General features: G+C 40.1%; 1 long non-coding RNA gene across 5 annotated transcripts in view; it reads right to left on the bottom strand.

Moving 5' to 3' along the window:
- The window catches only part of LOC143156732 (uncharacterized), a 35,032-nt gene extending 8,830 nt beyond the window's left edge, over positions 1-26,202 (bottom strand). For all 5 annotated transcript variants that reach the window (XR_012994681.1, XR_012994680.1, XR_012994684.1 and 2 more), the window contains exons 1-2: positions 26,077-26,202; positions 13-360 (exon numbers count right to left, since the gene is read on the bottom strand). This is a non-coding gene — a long non-coding RNA (uncharacterized LOC143156732). The remainder of the gene's footprint in view (positions 1-12; positions 361-26,076) is intronic.
- Between the last annotated feature and the right edge of the window lie 1,298 nt (positions 26,203-27,500).

Raw genomic sequence — 27,500 nt, 5'->3', positions numbered from 1 at the left:
GGAAAATATTACTTGAAATATCAATGAGTGTTTCCAAGACAAGCCATCCACTGGAGAGGCAATCCATCTGTCTGTGTATCTATGTGCCTTATATGACTCTTGAAAATACTATTCCCAGATATTAAGGCCTGCCTCATCTTTAATATCCTCGTTAGGACAGGATAAGGATTCATCCACAGAGCAGTAGTACAAAAGACGACATATCTTCACGATTCAAGGAGGTAGATGGTGTGATTACAAAGCAGTCAGTTGGCTCACTGCCTGGAGCAGCTGGAGAGGACTGGTGTGAGGAGTACCAAGAAGGATGGACTTCAGCAAGGTGGTGAGCGAACAGAAAGCCAACAGTAGACTGGATCCTTCCTGTTGAAAAAGATTGAGAAAGATCAGCAGTTCGGAGGTAGTTATGGAGCATGCACTACCAGAAGAAAAGAAGATTGTGGGGACAGATATGTGTTCTAAGGGTTAACCTTAAACACAGCTGTGCACTTTGCTGGCATATGAGCCTAACATACTTAATTGGGTGATTTATGCAATGTAGAATACAGAAGCATAAATGTCTATCTTTTGGTACTAAGTTCGTTATCATTAGAATTAGATATGTCATCTATACCCAGTATGCGTTATTTCACTCATCATTACATATTTATTCCTTTATCAGATTTTTGTTTAAATGAGCTTCACTGAACACAAAAGACCTGAATAATTTGATATGCAATAAATGTGTCCTTGTAGCCTTATTATTTCCTTAAATAGAGAAAAGAATATGGTTAGATTACCTCAAATGACAATTCACTCTTATATTAGGTTCACGAGGTTACAGAGGGAAACATGCATGCACTCCCAAGTGAAAGGGTTAAAAAAAATGACAGAAGGTATAGTTAATTAGTTGACTGGACTATTCAATCCTTGCATAAAGGCATGAGCTCTGCTTTAGTGAAGAAGCAAGCACTCACAGAAGTTAATGTCTTGGAGATTCTTCTTTAAACATTTTAGACCCTTGTCAAAATTATAATTGCATTCATATGAGATTTCCTGTATTTGGTATAACGGGGGGTTGATCTTTTTTCACCTGGTAGGAGTTTTTCAGCTAGAAAAGGGAACCCAATAAATGGAACAAAACACAGGTGGATGACATGCATCAGGAACAATTGTGTAGGTGCTGTACAAAACACCTTGCAAAAACGTTACTTGTCTCAAAGGCACTTACAGCACGAGAGTGGGACAAAAAATGACAAATGGAAAAAGACAGACAGATGGAAGAACAAAGAAGCAGAGACACAGTTGGTCAGTGTGATAGGCAGCATTCTCAGCACATCCCTAGTCTGACAGCTGTCAAAATTTTAATAAACTCCACAGCAAAAGAGAGTTTTAAAGAGGCAGCTAAGGAAAATCTCTTACAAAAAAGTGAGGTGAGACAAGCTAAAAATCTAAAATCTGTGAAACGTTTAGCTTTTTTGCTCTGAAACCCTTTACTTCTAAGGGAATAAAAATAAAGAAAAATAATTGTTTTTCTGATGTCTGGATTGCTAGATCCATACCCCAGCATGACACGCTTTCTTCTCATTCATTGATGGTCTGTATTGTCTTAATGCAATTGAAGAAACCCTTATTTTCACTTCAGACTCCCTCACCTCTCAGAAAATTGACATGCCGTCCCTATAAGAAGAATGCTCCTTTTGCTCTGAACACATGTTTACCATCTCCAGGCACGCCAGACATTTGCAGGGTGTCAGCTGTGAAGGAAACATGAATAAGTTCACATGATCAACAGCTGCACTGTGAAAATGCCTGTGGGGATGGGGAAATATTCTAGACCCCTACCCATCAGCTCTACACGTTGTGAAGTGATTAAAAGAATGAGCCTAAGAGTTACCAGGAAAACAACAGTTATTTAGGGAAGAAAAAAGACAGGAACCAATTTTCTATGACATTCAGAAGGGATGAGATTATATTACTTCAGGACTCTTGTACAACAAGTATTCCTAACAGCACCCTTTTTTCAAAATTAATCTAAGCAGCAAAAATCAAACCTGGACTTTGAAACAGCAGTATTATGAGCCATAATGTTGTCTGAAAACCTACCAGTAATCCTTCTAGCTATATACAGAACCATATACAGTTTTTCTGAAGCTTGTGAACACTTTGTGAGCTATTGCTTCATTTACTAAGCCAGAACTAAATACAACAGACTTTCCAAAACAAGGCTCCATCATTTAGCTCTCCACTTTATATCCAGAACTCATTAGGACAACATTTGCAATCAAATCATAGTGACTTAAAATGCACTTGAAATAGTATGTTATTGTTTGCAAAGACCAATGTCGTGGTTTAACCAACCAAATATAAAGAGACTCATGCAAAACAAAGTTTGATTTACAAATGAAGAAATACTGAAATTAGCATTGCTGTTTGTTTCCCTTTAGTGTCCACACCCTCCCAACTATTCTGCATGTAAAACTGGATGAAGAACAAACATCTTGGGAAGTCTACTATTGATCTAAATCACTAATAGGATGCCCTATAGAATAATAGAAATGCTGGGGGGTGGAGACAGGAAATAAATTAAGGGAAGCAGAATTATTCATAATGGAAGCTACTCTTGTCTCCCTAGGATTCAGCATCTTAGATTTATGTTTGCTTCCTCTCACTGGTCTGCCTCATTTCTATTGTTTTGTTTCTGCTACTACCCAGCAGGCTCTAGCAAAAAGGTGTAATTTGCACCTGCTTTTAAAAAATATCATATTAGTGACAGCTCTATTATTTCAAGTAAGCCAGGTTGAAGTTCTGCAAATGACTTCTAAGTCAAAAAGGAAACCTTCATATAGCCTTCAGTAAGCATGGATACATTTGGTATTAGGGTGTCATTCCCCTTTGCACACCCAGGCTGCCCAAGAACAGGATTTACGGCTGCTACTCCAAGGATCTATTGGAGGAAAATTGGCTCACTGCATTTGAGGATGCTTCTCACTTACAAAAGAGTGGTAGTTTGGCATGTTGCAAATCGCTGTGCTACAGCAAGCACAGACAAACTTTGGCACCTTGCCAGCGATTCCTGACCCTGTGTTAGGCAGTATTACACTGGCAAGATATCTACTCAAGCACATAGGTGGCAGAGACATTTTCCACAAGTCTCACAGGTAAGAACCGGATATTGTCCCCGTAAACTGGAGACAGTTGAACATACTTTATTAATACTATATTAATAATATTAATAATAGGGAAGACCTTATCACCATGTTCCAGTATTTAAAGGGTGGCTACAAAGAAGATGGATACTCCCTTTTTACAAGGAGTCACACAGAAAAGAGGAGGGGTAATGGGTACAAGTTACTCCTGGGGAGATTCCGATTGGACACAAGAGGACAATTTTTCACAATGAGAACAATCAGCCGTTGGAATAATTTCTTCAGGCAAGTGGTGGATTCCCCAACATTGGACACTTTTAAGATTCAGCTGGACAGGGTGCTGGGCCATCTTGTCTAGACCATGCTTTTGCCAAGAAAGTTTGAACCAGACGATCCTTGAGGTCCCTTCCAACCTGGTATTCTATGATTCTATGAATACTGATAATACCCATCTCCAAAACCTCTCCTGACATTTAAGGGGCCCCTGTTTGAAGGCTAATTTCAGTAATAGATTTTATTGTTTTCCTACATGGTTGCCCTCCTCTGTATGTAAGAAATCAGTTGTCTGATGTGTAGTTTACCAAGTTGTCATTCTCCACCACGTGGACCCAAAGCCAGTCTTGTACACTGACTTTCAACAACTACAATGAAAACATTCTCAGGTCAGAGCACTGCAGAGATTTTACTTGCTGATATCACGCTGATGAGTTCAAAAGGTTCCGGTCACTCTGCAATATTACCCTGCCACCCCCTAAGATAACATCCATGAGTGGTCATACTGAAATGCATACATACTTTAAGAACTGTGCAAACATTTCATAATTAATGTTTGAATAAATGACCACTAGATCTGTTCATTAAAAAGTATTCCAGTTAAACAAGGGCTGATCATTCTGTTTTTGCTCCCTACCGGTAAGACATTCCCTTATCAATGGAACACATTAAAAACCAAAGAATTTTCTGGGCTGCAGTCCTTGAGTTTGTTGATGATAGATCCTTTCTCTCCTCTCTATTCTTGAGACGCTGCCCTGCGGATACCTATCTAAGCATATGTTAAAGGCAAAAACATCACCCAACTTCCATTTGGTATTATCAAATCTGCAGAAACCACTCCCCATTCAAGAATTAACCATTAGACTTGAAAAAGCCAACTACATAAGAATCTCAGACTATCACAAAACAACTCTCCATTTCAGTTTGCCATGAGAAAAATTAGAAATCACTATGAAAATATCTATCATAGACAACCACTGATGTAAATCATAAACAGAGAAGTCCATGTCAGAGAATGCATCCTGCTTCTCACTTATACGAGGGCATAACTGGACTTTTCCTTGTGTTTAGTATTACGATTATTTATGCCCTCGACTTTAAGTACAGGGCAGCCATTGAAAGGAAGATATTACCTCTGCCCTAAAGAATTTTCATTCTAAACTGGACACTGGCAACGCAGCTCAAATATGTATTTGAGCAGGCAAATTTGGGCCCTGAGGGGAGAAGGAATGCTTTACACAGGAACTAAAGTATTGGTTCGCTCTAAAGAACTCTCTGGTCCGTCATTGTGTTTCTAACAATGGCAAATGGGAGATGTTCAGGAAAAGACCATTAGAGATAGGCAGCTCTCTTATTCTCAGGTCCTCTGTAGGCAGGAGGCGATGGACCTTCTGGAGTGGACATTGGATGCAACCATCACATTGAACATTACTGTGGGCCTGTTCTGCACAAACATGCATATTCTTACTTTAAAACTCTTAAACTTTTGTTTTCCAAAACTGCCAGCTGCAGTGAGTTCCACAACTTGTTGTGTGACAATGATTTCTTTTTGTTTGCTTTAGATCCTTCCTTAGCTGGAAGGATCAGAAAAAAGTCTGCTAAAAAGAGGTTTAATTTGTGTTCATAAGAGTTAAAGATGGTGAAGAAGAAAAGAGGAACTGTCTACCTGATAGCAATCAGGAATGGAGAATGAAGTGCAAAAGCAGTAAAAATGATTCAAGATGACAATCAGAAAGGAATTTGTCTCAATGTTACAAATAGCACAAATTCTCCTATAGTATTCTACTAATACCAGTAAAATCTTTGCTAAAAACACCAACTTACCTTCAGTGAGATACGTATAAGAGCATATTTCATTCTCACATTTTATTACTGACATGTAGCTTCAAGAAATAAGTATGTTTATTTGACCAAAAATAAAAAAAATCACCTAATTTCTCTTAAATCTAGTAACATTGGAGAAGCTTGGTTTTATCTACAGAGGTTAAGGTGACCGTAGACTTTTGAAAGAATTGCTTAGGTGCATTTCTGCCAATAGGCACTTTTTCTACAATGTTAGCAGTTTCATCATGAAGTCAATCTGCCTCACAGACTTCTATGAGTGGAACCTTCACCTTTTCTTCCAAAGAAAAAGAACTTTGGCTGAAGAATCATCCTTTAATTTCAAGTCGAAATACTGAATTGAAGCAAAACTCTACTCAAAACTCTTCACAGAACTTAACTTGCATTTTAGAAAGTGGCATTACCCTGTACGAGAGGAAAGATGTTACAGAGCAGAAGTATATAACGCAGTGGTTTCAGGCTTTGCAAAGAAGGGTTTGGGGTGAATGGGTGCTGTTGCTGAGCAAACAGCGATGCTCTGTCAGTCTAATCATTGCTGCTTGTTCTATGTATGGAGATGGGTAAAGGGAAATGAAACTACCCAGGTCCGGAGAGAATACTGAATGTAAAATTTTATACTGGAAGTACAGGGATAAGTTCAGAAAAGAAAATTTAATACCTTTTATAAATCAAGACAGATTAAGTTCAAGTACAACTACAAAAGATTAACCCCAATCTTTGAGGAAAAAAGTGCACAATTTTATGTGATCTGCTGGAAGCGCTATTTTTTCCCCTTCATCATTCCTCCCTCTGGCTTTTCTTCAATGATCTCTCCATAAAAGGGGAAGCTGAATGATAGAGTGCACTTGGAATTTGACCTTAAAATCAAATAATGAACCCTGACATCTTCAGCACCTTAAAATTATTCATTATATTTTTTAACTGATGTTTTAGTTATTATCATTGTTACAATGCAGTAGCTTTTAATCAGATTCACATAATTAAATGTTCTCTTTCTGACACAAGCTGTGTACCTATCACAGCCTCATTTAAGCCACGTAGTATGAGTTATATCAAGGTAATCAGGAATAACTGATCAAGTTTCCACATACCTAGGACCCAGTTTTCAAAATTCCCTCTGCTGTTTATATTGGATAAGTAGAAAAATGCATTCTTCTGAATGTTCATTTAGACTCTTTTTCAGGGCCATAAGCATTTTCCATAGTTTTCTCTGTCATATTTCCTTCTGGATCCCTCACTTTGTCCCTGTAAATGTTACATCTGCAAGTGGTTTTTCATCCCTTCTCCCTTGCAGTGCATTATGCTCTGGGTTTTATAGCCTCACTGACACCCACATGGATGCAGTTCTTCTACCTCCACATCTCCCATCGAAACGGAATTCTTTTGTGGTCACTGAAGTGTGATGCTGTCTTAGCTGTGCTGATTAGCATTTGTGGCCATGCAATGTCTCCCTAAATGCAGGGGAGCTCTCTCTAGTAGCCAGATTTGTTCCAGTCTAAGCTCCTAAGCCAACTTCTAGGAAATGCAGAGATAGATAAAGATGCATACACATGCATGTATATGAGCCTTTTCAGTTAAATTATTAATTGTAGTAATTTCTGTTACTTCTAAGGGGAACATTTCAGTTCTGAATTTCAGGGAATCTAATTTCCATTTGTACCTTTAAAACCTCTCTTTTACTGAGCATAAATGATTGAGAACATTCTTTTCAACTGATGAACTTTTATTATGTAATGTCTGGATGACTAACTGGCCCTGGTGGTTTTGGGAAAAACTGCTTACACAATTCCGCCTAATTAGTATGTATGCCCTGACATACATCCTCCAGTGTTTGGGGAATGGGTAGTGGTCCATTCAAATATAGGATTGAAGGATCATTAAGATTAACAGCTATTCATGAAGTACTGGAAAGAGCAATCGAAGAGGATGTGAATTATTATCTGTATCGGTTTGGGGTTGAGAAAAAAAGAGACCTCCCATAAACTCAGTTTAGAAGGATAAAAGGGAAAAAGAATCCCTTTGTTTAGCACTATATCTGAGATAAAAATAAATAGACTTACTGCTGCAAATACAGCCCCTCTACAGACATGCAGGAAACATTAGAGATCCTCAAGAGGAAGTAGTGGGAGGTTTTTATGACCTTTTTTTTTTAAGAACAATTCTGGTTTTACTCTTCTGATATTCTCAAGCCTCACTGAAACCTTACCTATGACAAAAGGGAGGGCTGTTGAAGTTGGATGTGTGCTTTTGGGATGTTTGGAGGTGATACCTGTTTCTCCATTTGGAGCCATTGCTCTCACTGTGCCAGTTTTTATTGACCCACTTACAGGGTGTTCTCGGGAGGGAAGAGGAGGAGGGAGGTAGGTGCTTCAGTAAGGACAACAAAAGGTGGCCTTTATAAAGCAGCGTGTATACTAAGATCCTCTGAGGAGAATTAGGGATTAAAACCAGAGAAAGAAAATACCCTCCAGCCCTTCAAATACAGTAATGAAAAGAAACCACTTTTCCTTCACTCAAATATTTAAAATATTAAAAGTTTGAAAGTTCCCCAAATGGAATCCAATTATTCTCACCACCAGAGGCTAATTTCCCCAACTCTCTGAGCCACTGATACTCAGCAACCGTCAGAGTGGTTTTGCGCTTAAAATCTAGGGCAGCTGACAGTCAACAGATCTACTTTGCTGAGAGGATTTGCTGTTAATTTTGTCCAGCTTGTTTTTCAGTACCAGTCAATATTTTCCAAGTAAACTCATCCATGAATTCATGTAAAGACTCAACTTAAAGCCCTTAGGCACTGATGGATCTCTTTTTAGCGCTTTAGATGCAGTCCTAACTCAGCAAAAAGGTGGGCATTTTTTGATGCAATGTAGTAATAATTTATATATTGTTAAATTAATGCACCTATTCGAGCACCTTAAAATGTTGAGGTGTTACTCTCTGCATGTCTTTACTTTAAATGATCAAAAACTGACAGCAGCAGTGTTATTTGTTAGAAAAAGTATATAAAAATCTGACCAGTGCACAACAATGCCACAATCTCACAACACTGAGACTCTATCATTGTCTCACAGTGATAATTTAGGGCCAAAAATCAATATACATTCTTTGGAAAGCCAGACAGAGGGTGGGGACGGGAGAGAAGAAAGGAAGGGCAAAAGAGGGGAAGGAAAGTAATTTGATCTCTGACCCATCAAAGTTTTTCTGGTGCATGTGTAACTTTAGGAACCTGAAGAGCTCACTGAGGTAACACAGTGTTAGCTGGCTAAAGCCAGAGTCACCAGGCAATCTTCAGAGTTGGGCCCCACACTCATACCATTAATGTGTTGGCCACAAATATCTTGTGCAAGGGTGCTTTTGTCACAACAGACATGCTTTTCTGTCAAAATAAGCTTGAGATCAAATTAGTACCATGAGCAGCAATCAGCAGGCAGGTAAAAGTGTATGATGGCAGTCCACTAGGGATGGTTCAAAATGCTATTCTTCTGTCAAAAGACAGACTGGGCAATGTCTCGGTAATGTCCTAGCTGTCTTTTGTCCTATTATAAACATATATCAACTGCTGCTGGAAATAGTCTCATTTAAGTTAAGCCGGTGTAAAATCCATAACTTTGCTATCTCATCCATACCACTTACCGATATGCCCTATTTACTCAATGCTTGAAAAGCTACTGATAATATTTAAACTGTCTCTCTCAAACCGTATGTCAATACAGCACAGCAGTTCTGATTATTAGGGAACTGCTTGCTATGGTATAATCTGTCTGCATACAGTCTCACTTATGCAAAACTGAAGCATTCAGATGTCTCCATTATGACTACTGAGATAATGTCTGTTATTGCAAGATCTAGGTCACTGTTGTTAAAGCCGAGTCACGTTGCCAGTCATATTTGCCAGTCATAAAAACACTGATGCTCTTCAGACAAAAGCAGCTGTGATTTCTCCTCTAAGTAAGTTTTAAGGATTGTAGAAAGAAAAGGATGATATAAACACGTTGCACTCTTCTGTGATGCATGTATTGGGCAACGCATGTAGTTTGTTGTGAAAGTCATTTAGTCCTTTGTCTGGAGGAAACTAGTACATTTACAGGAGCAATACAATAATTCCAGAATAGATTATCAGAGTAAATAATAAGGCATGTCAGTTAAACTCTTGAATATATGTTAGACTTTAAATAAAAATATCTGAGACTCATTGGTTTGGAAGGAGATTTCTTCATTCTTTTTAAGTCGGGCACCTGTCCATTTATAGCAAATTATTTTGCTACTCTGTCATTAAATATGTTTAACCTTTTTTTTTCTTTTTTAAAATCTGCTCATTCGAATAGTCTCAGCTTGACATCTCACTGAAATATATTTCTGCTATGGTTTAGAAAGTGGACAGGACTCACTCACCCAGTCAATAATTAATTCAAAGTGGTGACCAGGATACAGTTCTACACAGAACATAAAATTTGCACTCTGCTAGGCAGAAAGTAGTCACAGCCCAGATTTCCAGAGTAAGATCTAATATTCCACATCTTTCCAAAGCAAAATAAATGTCTTCTTTTATCCCTCATTAAGAGGGCATTCATAATATTGTCCCCAGCTCTAAGGGGACCCATGTCACACTGTGGTTATTTTTCTTGGGTTTTCTTATTTATACTGAGAGACTAGCATACCCTCTTTCTATGACAAGAGCATACTGCTAAGATTACAAACACAGACAAGGGAAACAGCATACTTGTCATGGATAATACAACCAAATATCATCCTGAAATAGAGCAATTGTCCCATGGTGCATACATCAAAATACGTCAAAATTCCAGTATCTTCTGAGTCCAGAAAGTTTACTTAAAACAGCTTGTGATTAAAAAATTTTAAAAGTTTAGATGGAAGAGAGGTTTGACCTGACTTTTGAAGAAAAAGCCTAAATAAGGACACTGCTCTGAATTACAGTGTGGTTTAATGTTATGTTAGGTATTTTCTTGTATTTTCAGGGCCCAGATTTCAAAGGGATCTTTTAAGAGTACCAAAGTAAGTTGTACCTAGTTTTAAGAGAACCAAGTGTAAGTAGTTTCACAGTTACGGCCAACTGGATAACTTGGCTCCATAACCTAACTCAATATTTTAACTTCTAAATGACCTAATTGTTTAACACAGGTATTAAACACACCAAACCAAGTAGGAAACTGAAATCCAAGATTTTCTCTTCTTACAGCCCCTGTCACTGCACAGTCCCACACACAATGCACGACAGATTGCATTAATGGTGAAAAGACTATCCAGGGTCCCACAGACAAGATTCCTTTTGTGAAGAGAAATTGAAGAAACATTCTGATCTTCAGCAAAGCTGCTCAGTAATTTATGAAGATTTTTTCCTTATAGCTCCCTACAGATGGTTAATGCATTACTGAATACCTGCACAAACTTCTTCCAACTAAGCGGACAATATTAGGAGGATTCCTTCAGTAACATCTTTGTCTACAATAAACCTCACTCTTAAAAATAAAAAAAAAATGTTTTCTTGCAAAGTTCAAAAAAATCCAAAACTCATTCAGCACTGACCACCAGTTGCACATACTCTTGCAACAGGATATTGGCCAAAGTGAGAAACTGGCCATTTGTTCCTACGTCACATGATTTTTATTCCTTATTTAGTATCACAAAAATGCAAGGATTTATTTTTATCATCATTTCCACATATATTTTACCTTTGCCAAAGCCAGTTTGAGTATGCGTTCTGAGTAGTCTTAAATTTGACCTTGAGGGAAAACAGAATTGAGCAGGCCGGGCATTGCAAAGCAGTCAACATCAGCGAGTCAAATTAAGTTCTGGCATAACCTTGCTGGCTAGGATTCTGCAGGGAAGTGTCTGTGCAGGGGGAGCAGGGGTAGAGGTGGCACATATAAGAAAGAACATACAGAAGACTGCTAAGGCGGTTTGTTCAGGGATCCCTGCAGCAGCAGCTCCAAGAATTGACAAATAAGAGTATCAAATGTAAACATGCAAGTATTTGTCTTGAGCTGGAGAACTGAACCTGAACAATTAATGTGCTGTTGTGTGTACATAAATTTACCTGAAAAACCCATTACTCACTCTTAATCCCTTTTTAATCTTCAACATGACAGAAGTTTTCAGGATAGCACTCTACAAAATGATGGGTGATGAATAGGAATGCTTCAGTTAGGCAGGGAAAAATCCTTGGAACTCCAAAAACTTGTTCTGCTGAACAAGGCACACTTACAACAGCAAAAGTTTACATTGGATACAAGCAACAGAGAAATTTGCTGAAATCATTTTTACTTCCCTTAACCCATATGCTTCAGGCCCCTCTTACATATTCAGTGACCTGGCACAGAGAAGAGCTGGATCCCCAGTCAATGTTAATGAGCAGAGTTTCAGTGAAGTTCATGGCTGTGTGTCACCCTGTGCTATCTGAGGACCCGACATGGTGCAGACACAGAAATTCAGGCAAATGACTGCTTTCCAGGCAATTTTATCTGAATCATCCTTCTGAACTCTGGCTACAGGATTTTTCTTAAACTTGAAGTCCTGAAACATTAAAGAACAGAATGCATCAACTTAATTGGAAACAGTTTTGCCTCAACACATCCTGCGTTTGTTCAAGGACTTAGAGAGAGGAAAAGCCCATGCTTTGAAGCACTGTGACAACTTAAGATAAATTTCAGCATTACTTTTCTAACAGAATATAATTGAAAACATACTTCAACAGAGACTCTAATCTAACTCTGGGTAGAGATGTGTTTAACCCACAAGTCTGCATCTCAACATTCCCAAGTCTCAGAGAAATCCTGACTCTGACCCAAATTGTCTTCTCTTTCTATAACAAGCAAAACCAGTTTTAATGCTACTGAGCCGAGTTCATCACTTATTCAAAAATCACTGCTTTTACCAACATTTATGTGTTCCTTTTCATCACGCTGATGTCTGAAGTCCCCGTTTCTCCCAATACCTCTCAAAGATTAGGGTCAAATACCTGTATATTGTAGAAGGCAGTCGCTCCCCCCAAAGCCTCAACATCTAAACAGACAAAACTGGCAGACAGTAAGATAAAGGATGCATTGTTATCCCCATTTTCAGCTGGGAAACCATGCCTTAAGATGACTAAGAGTCAGAATCCCAGGGGAGGTCAAGGATCAGATTCTCAAATGCTCAATAACCAGCATCAGAGCCAGACTTTCATAGGAAAAAGAGAAGAAAATAAAGGGGGGGGGGGGGGAGAAAAGGCTCCAAGCTCTGTAGTTCCTACTTTTATTGTAGACTTTCAAAAAACCTTTTTGCCCATCTTGAAGATCTGGCCACTTAGGCACCCATTTGAGTGCCTAAATGGGAACTTATCTCTCTAGGAAATCTCTCTCCCAGTCTGGGTGCTGCTGCTGTTTTGAAGCATGGCAGTACGTGAGTCGCCCAAGGTCACAGAGGAAGTCTCTTGCAGAGCCAGAAATTTGAACCAACATCTCCTGTGCCCTAACCACAAGTCTATCCTTCCTCTCACTAACAACACAGTGTATTTCTTTGTTAGGTTTCTTTCTAGTTAGATATAACATAATGGGCCTTTTTCTTTATTCATCCGTAATGGTAATATGACATTATGAGATTGGCACTTGTCATTCACAGGGAATGCTCTTTTTCCGCTTGCCCCCAAAACACAAACACACTTAGCAGATTGTTGTCTGTGGATGACACTAGAATCTCTGTATTTTAGAATCTTTTTACAGCAGCCTCGCAAGAGTAAATTGCCCTTTATTAGTATTTTTCAGGATATGAGAGGCTGACAACTTGCAAATTGATCCCAACTACAAAGAATTATTCCCCTTTCCCACAACCTCGGGACGGGGTGGAGGGGGAAGCCTTTTTGGTGAAGATCAAGATAACAGCAGATTGTTTCATATCATATCCCTTAGCAGCTGCTGCTACCATGTGAAGGCCTAAATACTAGAGTAATAAGTCAGTAGCCACTGGCTACCATCATGTGTGTGAGCAGCCTGAAGTGTCCCTGCAAGACATGTAGAGTAGAACAGCATCAAGGCGAAAACCCAAGCACAGCACCATGTTTTCTTTTCCCACCTTTTCAATTTTATTTAGAGGGACACATGTAATTACTCACCATTTCAAGCTCTGGAGACTACAGGGGGATGTCACTGTACAAACCAAGAGAATTATAGATATTCACTGTATCTATGCAGACAAATAAAAGAATGCATGTGAGAAATGCCTGATGTACAGAACTCCATTAATCTCCGAGTTACTATTTTTGCACTTGTCTGGGCTTTTTTTTTTTTTTTTTTTTTAAGTTCAGTTTCTTCAAACCCTGCCCTCTTCTACATGACCTTTTTGATCAATAGTCCTTTGCTGTGCTGCAAGGCCTTGGCAGCAGAGGACGGAATGACTACAGCTAATCCTTATCTAATGTTTACCTTTAAACTTTTTGGGTCTTGGCCCAGGTTTGAGACATTTGTTTTGTTTAGGTTTTATAACTCTAAATGATGAGCATTGCTTGAGAACATGGTCTCCTCCAGAGATCCTGGAGTTCTCAGCTGACGTTCCCCTCTGCTCCTGCAGCCACCCCCATCTCTAGCCCACAGAGTACTTGCACTTTTCTGCTTCGCCACCTCAGAAATTAGTGGATTACCTCAGCTCTTCTGATACATCTTTTGGCAAGTCAATGAAAGTCAGGTTGCCAACTATTTCCATGTGGAAAACAGGCCTCTCCCTGTCTTTTTAAGTGTAGAAGACATTTTTTGTGGGGAGGGGACTCAAAAAGTCTCTTTGTCAGATTCTGCAGTTGCATGTCATTTTAAAAACCAACTCCAACTGTTTTTTGTCACTATACTATCTTCTCAGAGGAGTTTCACTGACAAAAATTTGTGGCCGATTTTCAAATGGCAAATCAATATGAGACTTTCTATTCTTCCTGCCCTTAAGAAAGCCTGTTACCCTATATATTAAGATCTATTTTTGTTTCAGGCATTGCAGTGTAACACTACATCCCTGGCAGCTCCTAGAACAAAACCATTAGACACATGGGATGTCCCCTCCCCAGCAACTTTATCTCAACAAGTACTTCATTTCAGCAAACAGCCTAAAGCATGACTCATACTCCAGTGAGAGACAACTATTTGAAAACTTGAGGGCTGCTATAACTGACCACAGCAAGGGCAAAGGTATCAAAAATAAGCCTAAGACTACAATTGCAGATGCGAAACAAATTAATACTCCCATAGAAGGAAAGCCAGATCTGCCAGGCTCCGCAGGAGGCACAAGGACAGCCTGGGGCCAGACATGGAGACTGGCCCTTGGAGTCAGGCATATATGCACTTCAGTGGGAAATCCTTGGGCTGAGCATTTCTGTTACCAACCGGGTATGCCCCTTTACAAAGGGCTTTCTCTGATGTAAGTTTTCACCAGATTTGAAGGTCCTCTCGGTGTACTTCAGAGCTGTAAAGTTAAGCTGAAAAAAGGTATTTTGTGTTGCTTTGGTTTTGATTGTTAGGTTTTGGGTTTTTTTTAATTAGCACACATACAGTTAAAAAGCCCTCAGGCAAAGTTAGAGCTTGTCATTAAAATTACCTCTAAGCTTAATGTGAAATTGATTGGGATCTTAAAAAAAAATTAAAAATTGTACCCAGTCTTGTACTTCTTCCCCTCCCTAACAGCAACAGCTGAAAAGGTGCAAGTTACCAACTATTGAAATGCTACATAAATGCTCTAAAATAAATCAAGAATTTATATCCAAGTAGATATAACCAAGTGAAACTCACTTTCAGCTTCAGAATGTGCAATAACATATTAGTGAGTGACTGATCCATTGCTTATGAAAAGAAAAAAATACAGGAAAAAGCCTTTTCACAGTTCAATAGAAAGTTACAATATTTGAGAAATGAATAAGAAGTCATGTAATGGCTTTGCAGCTTTTGAACTTTCACATGTTTCAGATTTTTCTAATGCTTGTGTGGATTAAAGAGATTCACATCTCAATGGCTGGGGCACCTCGCATTTTTTCTGGATCAGGTTTAATGCTTTCCACACTGTAGAAATTTCACTTTGTATGAACACACCCTGAATTTAAGGAATTTTTCATACTTAGGTGTGTGTTTTCCAGTATGTTTCTTCTTATGTTAACCCTGTCAAAGGGCACAGTGTCTGGATCATAAGAATGAGCAACTCCTTCAATTTCACACATCAATACACTGGGCCTTTTTGGCATGCTTTTCTTTCCAGACCCCAAAAATCAATTAAAAGGGGTGTGGGGTGTGGAAAGTCAGGAGACAATAAAATAGAAGACATCCATATTTTTTTTACTTCTGTGTATTATCTCAACCTGGACACCAGAATAAAAAGGAGAACCGTTTATTTCAGTAACGTGCAAAGTTCAGGGTTTTAAAGCTACCACTACACCCTTTTCATCTCTTTAAAAGACATTTCAAAGCAGGTTTGTGGGACTCAAAGAAAGAGAAGAATCTCTGATGTCCATCCAGCTCACAGAGAAAAAAACCTGCATTTTCTACCCTTTGACGTAGGATTAAGGAGTGACAAAAAGCCATTCATCCTTTCTAAAAAAATGTGTATGTGCGTGCTTGAATATGATCCATATTCTAGTGGCTATCAGGAAGGTGTGGGTACCGTCTAGAATCTCGAAATAATCACAGACCTCATAAAAGCCAGCACGTATGTTAAGTCCTTATGGCTCAATGACAAGGGGAACCAAATGTTTAAAAACATTTGCACACAATAGGCATGACAACCCAAGATGTAAACTGCTTGGGGCCTGTGCAGAACTGAGTCTAGTGGATGAACAGAGCGGGGTTTTTCTTCTGGTTGTAGACCCGTGGAGTAAGATAATTTCAGACAAAGCAAGCAAAGGGCGTGTGAGAGCAAAGAGGAAGGTGACATTGGAAAGATGGAGCTTCTTTTCAACACCGCTTGTAGTTATGTCCATTTGGGGTATTTCTGGAAAACAAACAGCCAGCTCTCTGATGATATTTACCTACATTCAGGGAAGTAAAACTGCATACATGCTCTGTGAATAAAGCACAGTGTCGCAAAACCACCCCAAAAAGACATTTCACTTTTATCACCAGTTGCTCATTCATATGGGAATTACTTGCCAGCTTCTGAATTCTGACCATGCAACTTTGGCCTAAAAAGCAATATAAGTGTATAACAAAAAATACACACTTTCAACCAAAAGGACAACTTTTACATACAAACCCATAACTTTTACAAATAACAACAGAATTCTATTTGAAAAAAAACTTTATCCTTTCACTTTGGGAAATAACCAAGAAACTGCTTTTGTGGGACTTCTGTGTTCCACAGGGACGTTTATTACTGAATTTGCATTTATGACTATGCTCAATTCTTTTCATTCAACCTAAGCAACTGTAACCACCAAAATAATTTAAAAAAAAAGTCATTATGGAATGACTTTCCTTCAATAATATACATCAGTTCCTCGTGAATTAATGTCAGATGATATTACTTTCACCTAAAGTTTTTCAGATCTCCCTATATGTCAAAGTATGCTGGCATAATGTCTTAAAATACAAATATTTTTCAGGAGAAATTGTATGCTCAGTGTTCTGATTACTTATGTCCGCTTTTCAGCCTACAATATAAAGTTTGGGGTACAAAAAATGTTTTGGTAATACAAAACATTAAAATAAAGACCAGTGAATACATGCTGAGTTCCTATTGCGTACATCAAACGTACACAGGAGTGTTGAGCTGACTCATCAAGGACAAAACAAAACACATAAAACTATATTTATTGAAAAGATTTTTCTCCCTGAGAAAACAGTGCTCTTTTTTCTATTTTGTTCTCCTCCTGATGTGATTTGCAGTGTTGCAAGCAAGCGATTGCGGCAAGCCTAGAGTTTTAACTGAATTTATTGGTCTCCATCATCATGCAGCACTGGAGTATAGCCAAAACTTCACTGCCTTGCATTTCTCCTAACTTTCTCTGCAACAGAAATGACCGACCCATCTAGAAATCTTCAACTACAAAACACTGCTATTTCAAAATCCCGGCTGCCTTCTGATTTTTTTGCATGCTCCAAACTCCTATTAAAGTCAACACTAATACGAGGCAGCCAGGACTACCTAAGGCTATCAAGAAGCCAACGTTTATGGGTGAGAGCTCGTTTAAATAAAGGGTATTACCTCTCCTTACAATCACCACTGAACTGAAAACCACGTCAGCTGGGCTGAGCAAAGAAGGCAACCAACTGTTGGCAGCACTTAAAACTTTGGAGAGTTGTCCAAGCAGACGCTGTGCCCTGGTCAGCCCAGGTCTCCAACAGCTCTGCCAGTGCCAGGCTTTCACTCGATCTCATAGCTCTGATTTCAGATGATCTACTGTTTGAAAACACACAATCAAGTTGATCTGCACAGCATTAGTTCCCTGTCCTGCTTCTTAGGAACGCATCATAACGCGAATACCTGGTTTGTGAAATCAAACATCATCTGTCCGCTTGGGCTCCTTGGCCTGCCGTTCCCTTGCTTCTTCTAAAAGAAATGAGATTACTCTCATAAAACAAGGGAAAACATTTCGGAGGGCAGTGCTTAATCTTCATGTCTCATGTTCAGCTAAACTCACATAAAACGTGAACTGACACTACAGATATAGGCACCAGAGGAGACAATTTTTCATGTTTGCAAGTATCTCTTCACAGCACAAAAATGTTGGGAACCATGAGTATAATGCCAAGAAATCAAAGTCCAATGCGAAGACAAGTGTGCTACTCTCTGGCTACATCAACTGGCTGTGACAGAGCAAATAGGGCACTGAAGTGCACTGGAATTCCTCCTCCTTTATAAAAAGGATGTATCCATAAAAGTCACAAAGGGACATAATCTTACCAACCATTGGAAGGGGGGGGGGGGGGGGGAGAACAGAACTTGTGGTCTCAACTGTAAGTTGTAAACAATTGTAGGTTTGAGTTTCAAAGGAGTAATATGAAGAGCTGCTGGAGATGACTTCACTAGCAATTTTAGCTCAGCTAAAATGGTGCATATGTGTGCCCGTTCATACACGCAGGAATTGCAGGTGAGAGCTATAATACATTGCCATCATTAGAGGCCATGAACAGGAGATTTAAACTAAGATTGATCAGCCATTTGTTTCAACCATAACCAAACCAAGTATGCAGCACAATGCACCACCTCCTCCATCCCGCATGTTTTCTGAATGATACAAATATTGCACAAAATCTATCACCAAATGTCCTCTACCAACCGCCATTATTTCAAACACCTCCAACCTCGAAATATCAAAAAAAAATTGACCTCAAAAAAGCCTAATTACTGTGTCTGTATATAACAAAGAAAAACATGGCAAACCCAGACACAACTGTGGTATACGTACCTCCAAATGAATAACTTCATTGAATATTGGTGGGCGTACTGTTTATGCAACACTGAAGTGTCAAAAAAAAGAAAAAGGAATCCACCATTAACTTCAGTGATGATAACAGCGTAAGGTGCTAGAGAGCTAGAAAGCATTTCTTTTTAAAGATTGTTTTGTTCTGCCTCCCTCTACATTTCTATGAGCCCTAGCTTTGTAGGTCGAGACACAAACCATCTCATTACCTGAGTTTCTGCAGCCTGTTAGAGACTGGATTCTCCTTGGCATATTTGTTTTTTCACTTGTTCTTCCATTTCATCAAAACTGAAGACATTTTATATTATCCCCACATTTTCTCAGACTCAAGAGCAAATTTATAGTATATTGCTCAAAAAAAAGTAAGCTTTCAAAGCATTTTCAGAGGAACAGAGGAAAAAAAAATGTAGAAATAGAAACGCCACACTTTGGAGCAAGAGCACGAAAAAAGACACGTTCAGGGGAAAATACCAGAGATGCAAGCCTGGCTCCACTGAATTCCAGGATAAAACAGCCATTGGTTTCAACAGGGTCACGATCTCTGTCAAGATCTGAGTCTGGATTCACTTTTGAAGTAGGTGTGGCCTAAAAGCAGGAGGGAAGAATTAAAGATAATGTAAAATATATCTCTCCCTCTTAAACAGCCCATCATGCATTTCATTTAACATTCCTATTGACTACAAAAAGGGCATGAATGGTTATGAAACCCATCTATCTAGGTACACCCTACTTTTCACCACACTATCCTTTTTATTGTCTTTGTATTACACAGTATCATGATTTTTTTTTGTTGCTGGTGGTGAATGGGATGACAGGATTAATGCAATGGTTATGCTATGTGCCAGAATTACATGAATTTTATGACAAGTCATTTTTCATCATACACAAACCAGCATCATACATCTAGAGGCACAGGTTTTGGTACTACCCTGAGACAACTGTGATTACATACTATATGCTTCAGTGTTGTATTTGTTTAAGTTATGCTTGTGTCTTGTATACTCATTCACACACAGTACACGTATACAACATTTCTGAGTGTATAAGCATGCACAGCCGTGGATGCAGGAAAAGCATGAACGTGGGAGCCACAATAACACTGCTCCTGGCTGACGGTAGTATGTTACCGAATTTGTTTCCATGTTAATGGATCACAGAAAAAAATCTTGTAAGGATTATTTTAATTTGTAAAACATTTGTATTCCCTACTGCATTGCAATAAAAGGAATGTGCCAACTGCCAGTCTTTTAAGAAATATAATACAATTCCTCATACTTTTGGTTTGAAATCGGAACCGAAACACATTTGCTGCAGAAGAGCTGATCTTTATGGCCCTGGCAGGAGGTGAAGGCTGGGAATCAACTCACTCCTGGCGGCTGTAATCCTTTCATGGGAATCTAGATGTGTCGCTCTATATCCTGTATCCTCTGATCATTTTCAGAAAAACAGAAAGTTGCAATAACACAGAATGTGCAACAAATCCATGACCAGTCAAGACTTCGAGGTCAGGAATACACCAAGCAGCACAGCCATCTCACAGCTGCAAATGGAAGCAGGATTCTGGGTCTTTGCTAGGGGAAAAAAAAAAATTATTGCCTGCATATGCTACCAGTAAATCAGCACTCGCTTAGCCACCCTAGAGCATGAAACTCAGCATAATAGATCTTTCATAGCTCGCAGGAGAGGTCATGGTACAAGAATGTTGAACAATACAACACAATCTTTTGTAGGTAAGCAACTTCAAGGTAGGAGGTGTAAGTTGTTGCAACAATAGAAACCTCAGAGGAGATCATCAGAAAATGATTAACATGTTTTTTCAAAGGAATGTGCACAATTGACAATATTTTCAACACAGACATATATTTCAAACTCCTCTGGCGTCCTGTTTCTTATGCTTTATACACATACACAGAGCTCAGACTTTGGTTCTGTTTCATTAACTCCATATTTCTGCTACTTATAATTACCCAAAGCATTATGATCAGATTATTCACACATTCATGTATTTGGAATAATTCCCATTAAAGAGATTTTCAGAAAAGTAACCTAATGTTGAATACAATTTCTGGTGCACTGCATTTTTTGTATTTAATATGCCACTTGATGGTTTGTTAAACTGTCTGATTTGATGTTTGTTATAAATGTTCACTGCGTTGAAATCCCAAACAAACATCAAGGATACCACTCTTTTCCACAGAGTATACGCTTTATATTGTTTGTTGCTTTTCTATGGACTCCCTCTTTCTTAGTAGGAATATACCAAAATAAGACGACACTCAAATTAATTTCTCTAGAAAATAGGTTTCTGCTGAAATTAATATAATATTGCACGCTCATTTTGATTTGCTGAAGTCCAAGTTAGCTAATATCCCAGGTGAACTGGATGAAACTACAACTGGCTACAACCAGTGAAGGCAAGAACCTCAACAGACAATTGCACACAAAGGCTGGCTATTGCCTAGCATCCCAAAAGCGAAGTTGGCTTTTCCTCCCATAAGGAACTGACTTCCAAGCCAGTACTTCCCTTCTGCTAGCAAAGAGGCTGCCCACCTGGGTACAAGCAACCGAGGAGGCACCGGGATGGGCTGAACCTGGCCATGCTCCAGCCCTTTTCTCTGATCACTTGAACTGGTTCATCATGGGGAAAGCAACTGGGGAGAAGCTCAGCAGACAACACAACATAGAGATAAGTTTGGAAGACCGATGTGAAAACCACGGCCCCGGTGGGAAGCCACAGCCACTGACAGCATCCCGCAGGAAAGCGCATCAAGAGATCAGGCTTTGATCAAGAGAATATTGCTGAGGGAAGTGAGACCAAAACTGCAGTTTCACTTTCTGGAGTCACCTCTAGGGACAGCCAAGGAAAACACAATTCTGGGCATCAAATAGTGCCTCTCTTCACTTTCACTTCTCTACAAAACTGTCACTCCACGGGACCGTCGGGAAGAAGCAGAGAAGGAAGTGGTGTGAGTTTCAGTAATGAATCAAGGCCAGGAAAGAGACATAGATAATTCAAATCTGTAGGAACTGAATGCTTTGCCTCAGCCACAAAACGCACTCAAATGCATGTCTCCATTTCCAGTTGCTTCCTCTTCATACCTTCCCAAGAAACTCCAGGGGCCAAGGCAGGGGAGCTCTGCATCCAGGGAGGCTGCTGGCTGTCCAGATAGACGTGCAGGCTTCTCACACCCCTCTAAAAGGTATCTTGTTCATCCAAGTATTTCAAATGAAACCGTTACAGACACAAATGAGCTCACTACTTTTCAGCACCGAGTCACATTTTTTATTTTGCAATTCCAAAGACTTTTGGGTCCCTCTTCCCCCATCCCCAACTGTCTCTTACTTTGAAAATTCCCAATTCTTCGAGTGTGACCTCATGATGCGTTGCCATGAAAAATTAATTTAAAATTATAAGCACTAAATTGTAACTTCTTTGCATGGTAAAGGATCACACAGAGGGGAATTGCAGTTTAAACAAAGATCTTCTATAATTAGTGATAATAACAAAGGAAATATTCATAATTACATCAAAGGATTCTTCACTGAGTATTGTTTTTATTTGCTTCCTGAGGGAGCACAGAGTTCTCTGGAAAGATAACACTATTTTAGGCAGATGTAGATAAATAAAAAAGGGCCATCTAGAGAATCCAACTTCAAACCAAAGCCTGAAAAATACTCCAAAATCCAGAAGAGGTTCTCTAATTGATCTGATTACAGGCCAGGCATCAGTTCTCTGCTAGGTATGCAGTGCTGATACGTCTATAGTATGTAAACACCTTTTCAGATGAACATGACACACAACACTGCAGCATACGCTGGGCATCTGTCTCTGCATATAGGAGACATAGTCCGGGGATTAATTTCATCCACCAACATAAACATAGGACTAATTTTGTGAAGTACAGATAGCTAAAAATAGCCAAGAGTAATGTTATGCAATAAAACCTGCTATATGTTTCCCCTTTCCAGACGAGGGAATCTGACATAGCTTCAAATAGAAAGAGACGGCAGTCTGACCAGAACACAAAATATATTCATTTCATTCCCTTCCAAAGAGACAGCGTTTGAATCTCCCATACATTAAAGATGCATGCCCACTGTCATATCATTTCAATGGCTTAAATAGTAAATGATGATCAAAAATTCACAACGCTTCTGCCCTCCCCTGGAAAAAAAAATAGGTCAAAAATAAATGGAAACAAACTGTCTTCTGCTCCTTTTTATGCATTTGAGAGAGAGAAAAAAACTGAGGGAGATAAATCTGCATAATACTGAACCAAATCTCTTTAATTCCAGTCAGCTTTTATCATTCAATCACCAAGTCTGTATGTGGAAAAATTCATGCTAATTCCCCCTAGCAACAGCCACAGCCTATCAGGGGGAGCCCTGCACCAGGCAGCTGCCAGCCAGCAAGAATAACTCTAAGTAGGTCAGGCCTGCATTTCTAAAAATGCCACGGTCTAGTAACCCCACTGTCCCGTCTGTCTGCCCTGCCCCATAATAACCTCGATTGCTTGGTGACACAATGACATACTACCCTGTTAGAGCGCAATCAAATCACACTGCATTATTCTGCTGCGAGCATCGCTGCTGGATGAAGGACCCGTCGAGGGGCAGCATTAATCAGGCGGCCATTCATGTCCACTAGCACTTCACTCTGGAGATGGGGCCTGCATTAATGACCAGCTGTTTGAACTAACACAAACAAAATAATGTCTTCCACCCTGTTGGCTGCGCAGAATACACTATTCTAATCAGGCAGGTTATGCTCATTGACTAAACCTAAGATGTAAATTAAACAGCCCCAAACAATGCCAGCTTTTGTAACCTTCTATTAATTAAAGTAAGTATATTTAAATTATACTAGACACAATTCAAAGAGCTATTGGTTTAATATACAGAGTCATCTCCTCCTACAAATTTGTGTTCATGGTCCAAAAAAAAAAAAACCAACCAAACCAAACCAAAACCCACCCCACTGTTTGCATAATGCCATCTACCTATCCTGGTAAATTAAAGAGCAACATAAACAGAGCTGAACTGCAACCGACTTCTGCTGGGAGCAGGGAACCACGCCAGGCTTCTAGCAATTGGGCGGTGTGAACACCGACAGACACGCACACTGAGTATCGTGGAGGAGTATTGATAAAAGCCCTGTAAACATCTTCCAGCCACAATGCGGAGACAGGCCAGTCGGAGGAGATTAAGCACCCCCTGCAATCTCACTGCTTAAATGCTGCCGAGTTGCCTGCACAGACCTAAAAATAATTGCAGAGGTCAGAAAGCTCCTGGCGGGGTCTGGGCATGTGCCTTTAAGAGCACATAGCCTCACGCATCCCTTCTCCCCGCGCAGCCCTGGGGACTTCTGTGTGGCTGCAAGATGCTGCAGCATGAAGCCCTTTCCCTCCCCCCCTCACTCTTAACCAGAGAAGCTTTAATATAAACCACGCCAGACCCCAGCCAGCCTTCTCTGGGGTGGTATTTCAGTATCAAATCTGTAATGCCAGAACAGAATTTCGGCATGCTTGCTTTGTGTTTAATTACACCCTTCCTTTTAAACACCTCCGTGCAGCTCGCCAGTTTCTCCCTTCAGAGCGTGCCTCTGTGTCACGCAGCTGCCTGTACAGGACAGAGCTGGGAAAGACATTTTCTAGGATAGATGGTTCATCTGCATTTTTTTCTGAAGGATTCACACTTTCACTCGGTGAATGCATGCCCTCTGACAGTCTGATAATTCAGTCTTCACTGCTGCAGAATTCAGCAAGCCTTGTACATGTAATCCGTCCACATCTGATTTAGGAACACAGCAGATTCATTAATCCATTTTGCTCTTTCTTGTTTGAACCAGGCTTGATAACCAGGTTATGACTGTCTTCCTTTGCTTTGTGGCACACATCACATAGCTATTCTTGGAGAGATACAGTCACTGACGTAACCGTGGACTCCTAATTACAAGCTGCTGACATTTTGCTCGTCTCTGCAGCTTTGAAGCTGTGAGTTAAGAGTCTCTCTTCCTCCTCCTTGCTTGCTTTAAACTGCCCGAGTTAGAAGCACACGACAGTTTCAGAAAGGTATAGGAGTGGCATAAACTCCTTTGCAGAGCCTGCTGTATTGCCAAGGTTATTTTTCTTTAAGGAAACAGAAAACTACAGTTTGGGAGTAATACGACTCCTTTGCCCCCAGCACAAGAATGTTATCCAACAGCTGGCTATATATAATCCAACACACAGGGCTGCCTTTGTAGGCTGGGTAACAAATAGTGGAAGGGCCAGACAGGCGTCTTGCAGGGTAGCTCACCATGACTATTGGGAAATCCCCTCGTACACATTTTAGGATGACATTATGGTCTATGGATTTGTATAAAAGGGAAAAAAAAGGAGGAAAAAAAACCCTCTTTCTCAGTAGGCAGCTGCTAGAAGCTGTGCCAAGCCCCGCTAGCTGAGCGCAGCACTTGTTTCCCCTATTTCTGCATTGTTCAGAAATGGCCAAGCCGAGCTGCCTACCAAACTAAATATACCTGTACTGTGACAAGTCTACCTGCTCTAAAAACACAGTCTCCCCCATGCATGTTGGACGATAAAAAACACACCCAGGTACATTTCAGATAAATCTATTGCCAAATGCGAGCACTGGCTTTTTTCAATAGATGAAGAATCCTTTTTAATTAGAGGCTGATTCTGAAAGTCTAATTAAAAAAAAAAAGTAAATATAATGCTGAATATAAATGCTCAGTTGAGCATTTAGCCATCTGATGACTGTAGTAGCCAGCTGGTCTAGAAGTCATCTGGGATGCATTTATTTTGATTAGATTGATCACATTTCTATTTACAGTATAGAATTTTTCACCATACTGAATACAGCTGTGTTTATAAAGATTTTAAGATGGAGAAAATGAAAACCCCACAGATTCTTTCAGCAGAGTGCAGAAAATTCAGTGCTTCAAGGTGTTAAGCGGAAAGGATCTGCTTTCACATTTCTTAAAAGAATTCTGCCTACATCTGTTTTCGCAAAGTGCCACCTCAGTCAGGAAGTGGGTGTAGAGCCATAGCTGAAAATACAAGCTGCAATCAAGTCTGACCCAGCAAAGTGACAAACTTCCTCTGTAAATTGGTCAGAAATGTCTGTCTTTCATGTCTACACATGTTCATACACACACAAAAGCACATACATACATACATATACACACACAGAGTGCGTGGCTGCTCTTTTCCCTGGCGATATCGCTGCAGCCACCTAGCTCATCAGTTCCCTCCCTGACAGCATCACGAGTGTTCAAGCTACAATTTACAGTCCCTCCGTCCATGCATTGCTTTGTTAATCATGCCATCTTCTCTGCAATGAGAATGCACAGAATCAGACAAACGGCACGTAGCATTTCTTCTTCCTTTGCATTTGCATTCGCTCGCTCTCTCCTTCTCCCATGGCTTTGCCTTAACAGGCAGACACAACCGATACCTTATTTATCCATCTCCAGGTGAAAGCCGACTGCAGCACTGTGGCTTCCCCATGTTAGTCCTCTGGAGCTGCAGAGGCTGGATTCTTGCTGCTGATGCCCTTGTCGAGCACTGGATTACTTTACATAATATTTCTTTAAGCTTTCACCCACCCCATCCTAGATTAACACCCCTCCTTTCTCCTCCCTCCCCCCCCCCCAAGAAAACCCCAAAATCATCACACATCGCAACCCTTTGCTTCCAGAACCAACAGAAAAAATGCGGCTCCATCGCTCTTCTTCCTTAGCAATGTGCAGACGAGTGAGTTTCGAGTCAGCGAAGCCGGGGTGAAACACAGGCAGCGAGACTGCAGCAGCCCCAGCAGCAGCAGAAACAGCAGCAGCTGCCCAGGTAAATGGGGGGAAAAGCAGGCTGTGTTGAGAGCGGTGCAGCATCGTAGCTGTAAGGAAAGGCAATCTCGCTTCTTCCAAACGGTGCAGCTTTATGCCTGCAGGAACGGAGAAAAGGGAAGACCCAGAATTAAAAATAAAAGCCAAAACAGTTAAGAAGAAATAATAACTATAATAAATGATTGTAACTTTATTTTTCTAGGCTTTTGGGGTTTTCTGGGGGGGTGTCTCTTTCTCCCCCCCCCTCCCCAAAGTCTCCTGTGTTGCTGGATGCTACTGTCCAAGAGTGCGGAGTCACAAAGGCTCACTCTCCAAAGCGCAGCGAGACCAGCATCACATGAGAAACCACATGACGCACCCAAATCGGATGCTGATGTGGTCCACTATGTCACTCGGGGGGGAAAAAATCTCGACCGAAACATGCCCCTCTCTAGCGGTTAGAAAGAATTTCCCTTTAAAAAAAAAAAAAAAAAAAAAAAGCCCCAAAAACAAATATCTCCCTATCTATCCGTCTTCAACACCAATGCTTCAGAAGGCAGGAGAATGCTGTTCCACAGACACTAGCTGGATGGCAGCAATATTACTTCCAGGCTACGTTATTCAAAGCTGATTCCACTTAAGTGAATTCCTGAAAAGCGTACTCCATGTCTTCATAACATGAACAGGCTCAGAAACCCAACTCCATTATCGTTCCCTGCAATCTGTATCCAAACCTGTGTTCTGAATAATTTATTTGAGACTAATAAGCCATTTGCCAAGACCACTCCTTTTCCCACTCAGCCCCTCACTCATGAGTGACTACAGCGACAAACAGAGGGGCATTCACTGTTTTCAGAACTGGTAATTTTAGTAAATTCACTGTCCCACAAAATAATCAGGAAAAAATGCGCAGAAGGGTTTTTTTCCTCACGTATGGACATGACAGGGCTCTCTCTGGTTTGCGGACAGTGGCAATGTTTTCCTGACACTGCCGACTCAAAAGCTTTCAATCCAAGTCAAGAAGAAAACACTCTTGCCTGCCAATTCCTGCAGAGGT

The sequence above is a fragment of the Aptenodytes patagonicus genome, chromosome 2 (assembly GCF_965638725.1).
Source record: "Aptenodytes patagonicus chromosome 2, bAptPat1.pri.cur, whole genome shotgun sequence".
NCBI lineage: Eukaryota > Metazoa > Chordata > Aves > Sphenisciformes > Spheniscidae > Aptenodytes > Aptenodytes patagonicus.
This window is presented reverse-complemented; position numbering and strand designations above follow the sequence as displayed.